A 5,129-nucleotide genomic window follows, 5' to 3' on the forward strand; every position below is an offset into this window, starting at 1 on the left:
TCTTTTGACCCATTTTGCCAAAGGAAAGGAAGTTGCCTAATAATTATGCACACCTAATATAGGGTGTTGATGTCATTAGACCACACCCCTTCTCATTACAGAGATGCACATCACCTAATATGCTTAATTGGTAGTAGGCTTTCGAGCCTATACAGCTTGGAGTAAGACAACATGCATAAAGAGGATGATGTGGTCAAAATACTCATTTGCCTAATAATTCTGCACGCAGTGTAATTGGTTACAAAGATTTGATGCATTGCAAATCATCCAAAAGTTCTTGATGTTTCTACCATATGCTGCAGTATACTTTCCACATATAGAATAACATTAAAGGCTATGAGCACCTTCGGAGGCAATTTTAGTTTATCATTGCATTTTACAAATTTTTAGCTAAAAATCATATTTTCAGTTGGCCTTTATTAAAATATTGAGCCGTTCTATCACAAAAGGTTAACAGTTTTTCTAACTGTGTGCTGGTCATCTAATAAACCTTATCTCTAAACTACTAAGAGGTCATAAACCCTTATTTAAGCCACATTGTTATCAGTAAAATAAGAACTGAGCTATAATGAGCTATAATTAGGGCAGAGAGCAGAGATAAGGAGTCCATCTGCTCCTGGTCTGACGGAAAAGACAGAAAATCCAGAGGCTCATATAGAATCTCAGGTCTGTACAGAAAAAAGGCTTCCATTAATAAACAACAAATTGATTTTTAGCTCAAAATGAGTATAATGCAATAATAATAATAATTTTAAAAAAATCCCCCCCCCCCCCAAAGGTGGACATAGCTTTTAAGCACATTTTATGTAGTTGAAAAAAGTCCAAAATCCATCCTACTTCAGCATTTCTATATTTGTAATCTCTCAGCAATTATGGAGACATTTCCTTTTGCATTTTTGATTATTTTTATACAGAAAGTAATACAAAAAAGGACTGAAAGAAGTACTAAAGTACAGAAAGTACTAACCTATAGTAAAAGTAAAATAAAATGCATACATTTTGCAATTCCAGTTCTAGTTATCATGAATCATTTAAAATCAATTTTATCATATGTCGCTGCTGCAGCAGCATTATGCATAAAGCAATCTTTAGTTTCTTCACATACCACAGTTTTCCTTGAGTTTTTCCCTTAGTTACATCTGTTTAAACATTTACAATATGAGGACCTTCTCAAGATGGCTCCTCTGCCAGTTCTCTGAAGCCAAAACTGCTTTCCCTCACTTCACATATACACTTGCTGTAGCCAGCAACTCCCTGCCAGCCAATCAGATTGGATTACTGAGAGACACACCTCCTCACTCTGAAGCCTACTGTAGGCATGCAGTGTGAAGGACTGGCCCTGCGTCTTCCTGTCTTCTTAGCAAAAGACAGACAAGCCATAGCAACTGTCTTTTATGGGAGCCGTGGAAAGGGACAGAGGACATTAATGATAGCTGTTATTAAAAGGTAATTACAGATCTTTTGACAATCATTGACAGACTAACTCCGGTATACATGCCTAGCTCTTATAAACTAGCAAATAAAAACAAATATGACAGTTAAACTTTAACACTTTCCATTCCAGGACATATCTCATACACACTAGCAAGGAAGCACGTCGGTAGCCAAGGACAGTCTTGCTCGAAATGGTCCTGCACTTGGACAGGTTTTAAAGACTGATCTAGACTTACAGCTTCCAATTCAGGCTGTGTGAATAAGCAGGGTGGAGACAGTGGGGAATGTGCTAGCAGAGTGCAGTAACAAGAAAGGACATGCAATCTTCCTCCTGTCCCTGTATGGCTTTAGATGCATGCTATCATACCCCCTTATCAGTCATAAGACATAACTACACTCAATAAAGATTACATTTGACATTGTCCCTACCCTGTAACCCCTGACCGTTAGCATAAAATCCTCTGACCACTTCTGTAGTCACTCTGCCCATGTGTCACATAAGTGATTACTTCCAACCAGTTCCAGAAAAAAAAATCTATATTAGTTAACAGATTAGATAAGGTTTAGAGATTTGTGATGATTATCTAGGGGGATGCAATATGTTGTACTTATATAATCATCGATTTAATTTCCATACAAAAATCGCTAGTTGTATTGATAGAGGTTTTATGTATTTTTTACTGCGGACGTAGACATGTGTGTTATCTGTGAACTCACATCTTACAGTTTCTTGCAAGGTATATTGTATTTTGCACATTTTAGCTGCAAAGTTGAATTTTGCCTGACATTATCGCTTATAATTAAGGTCTGGCGCAAAGTTGCATGAAGATGGCTGTGTATATAAATTATGAAGTTGTATTTTCTAAATCATATGGGCTATTTCTGGCAGCTCTATAGCAGTGAATGGAGCACAGGCTGTGCTTGCATGGTGCGCTCTACATTCACCCCAAGGGACTTCCGAGAAAAACAAAGAATACTCACTTGGCTTTTTTCGGACTCCCATAACGATGAATGGGGAGCACATCGCACATGCGCAGTGTGCTCTCCTTCACTCTGGGGGCTCTGTTATGGATTCGTGCCTATATGACAGTGATGGCATTGAGAAATATGCTGTTCAGGATGAGTACCATGTTTATGAAGCACCTTTTCTACTTTTTCTGACAGAGGGGACATAGAAGGGTGGCTTTTTAATTCCATTTTTTTTTTAATTACAATGTATTCTGATAATAAATTCATCAGAAATCTGGGGACTTGTGCTTTGCAATCGGCATTGCATGGAAGTGATTTGCACATGTGTATTGGGAATGTGGGGCATACTAAGTTTTTCTATGGGGACCCTTTGAGATCTGTGTAAGCCCCTGCATATTACTGACTCTTTATCTCCGTAATCAAGAATATGTTATACAGAGCACTTGGCTAGATCAAAGTTGTTGGAGGCCCCTGACGAAAAAAATAATAAAACTGGTTGGGGCCACAGTGTCACATAATGTGAGACTAGTACGAGGCCATAACATGAATAATTTCTGCAGTTGGTACCCGTATCAGTAACAAAAGTGAATGTGTACGAAGAAAGCCCAAATGTTTCTCCCTTTGTTGTTGTATTTCTATGGGCTATAATGCTCCAAACCGAGAGAATGAATCACTAAGCCTTAGTCAAACATGCTAAGTAGTTATTTGACCCCAGGCAGTCAAATAACCAGAAATATCCCCTATTTGGTCATCGTCTTATAGGGCAGCCAATTTTCAGGTGGTCCGCATCCAACATCTTCAAAGGACAAGTGGAGTTCAGCAATAACAGGTCTGTGATGCCCTCAGCGCTGTTTGTCATAGGGATTGGGGATTGCAGAATATTTTTTTCACTAACAGATCGTATTAGCGATGATGAATTTGGGTCCAAACTTGTACAGGGCGAAATATTTAACTAACTGTATCATTAAAATAACGGACTAAATCTGAAAGTCAGTGCAGTAGAACGTGATGCACACATCAATATATTACACCTGCAGTCACAGTAATTAAAGCTCCAGCGAATATTAAAGATTCATAAAGTTGAGAATCTCGTAGTTGGATCTTTAATCGTGGCCTAATAATGACGCTATGTAACAGCTAACAGAAGAAAGAATCACTAAGCCTTAGTCAAACATATTAAAAAAAGCTCCAAGAAACTATTTAAATGTTTTTCTACTGGGAGTGTCTGGTAAGTCTCATGAGGATTTGGAGATTAAAGCCCATATGAAATTGACCCTTGCCCTCCCTGTATGGACCCATCCTTTCAAAGCAGGGTCCTCTACCCCTCTGTACCAGTCTTTCAATAGTTTCTTGTTTACTGTGTTTTTTATTTCTGTGTAACCCCAGCTGGATGTACAGCGCCATGGAATTAATGGCACTTTAAAATAAATAATAATAATAATAATAATAATAATAATAATAATAATACAAAATATTATTATTATTATCATTTTGTAAAGGAATTATTCTAATGACAGTGTACAGTATATCATATTGTATAGGTAGAGGTGTAACAACCATAGAGGCAGACCATGTGACTGCTGTGAGGCCCAAGGCAAGAGGGGGCCCAGTCTTAGTTGGGATTATCTCCTCTTCTACTGGAGGTGAAAACCTGGTCTTTACCCTCTAAAGAAACAACTTTTAGCAAATGAAGCAGTGGAAAAATGGCCCAATGGTCATTGAAAAGGGTTTAGACAGAAACCCTTCTGTCCTGTGTGGGGGGCCTTGTTTGATCCTTGCTGTGGGGCACTTACTTCTCTAAGTACGCCACTGGATATACCGTAGGTACAATGAAACTCTCTCTAAAAAAAATCACCCTTTCATCTAGACAACATTTTTGGTGACATATTTCAGTCTTATTCTAAACTATATACAGGGTGGGCCATTTATATGGATACACCTTAATAAAATTGGAATGGTTGGTGATATTAACTTCCTGTTTGTGGCACATTAGTATATGTGAGGGGGGAAACTTTTCAAGATGGGTGGTGACCATGGTGGCCATTTTGAAGTCGGCCATTTTGAACCCAATTTTGTTTTTTCAATAGGAAGAGGGTCATTTGACACATCAAACTTATTGGGAATTTCACAAGAAAAACAATGGTTTTAACGTAACTTTATTCATTCACGAGTTATTTATAGCAACACCGCAGGAGAAATGCTAGCACAGGCTTCCAGTATCCGTAGTTTCAGGTGCTGCACATCTCGTATCATCTGAAGGCAACCGTCTATGCTGTGAAGATACGAGATGTGCAGCACCTAAAACTATGGATACTGGAAGCCTGTGCTAGCATTTCTCCTGCGGTGTTGCTATCAGTGTGTGAAGAGTGGGAGAAAAGGGTTGCATTGACAATCCAACACAATGGGCAGCACATTGAACACATTTTATAAGTGGTCAGAAACTTGTAAATATCTCATGAAAGAATAAATTTACATTAAAACCAAGCACACCATTGTTTTTCTTGTGAAATTCCCAATAATTTTGATGTGTCACATGACCCTCTTCCTATTGAAAAAACAAAAGTTGGATTCAAAAAGGCTGACTTCAAAATGGCCACCATGGTCACCACCCATCTTGAAAAGTTTCCCCCCTCACATATACTAATGTGCCACAAACAGGAAGTTAATATCACAACCATTCCCATTTTATTAAGGTGTATCCATATAAATGGCCCACCCTGTACATT

The sequence above is a fragment of the Bufo bufo genome, chromosome 8 (assembly GCF_905171765.1).
Source record: "Bufo bufo chromosome 8, aBufBuf1.1, whole genome shotgun sequence".
Lineage (NCBI taxonomy): Eukaryota > Metazoa > Chordata > Amphibia > Anura > Bufonidae > Bufo > Bufo bufo.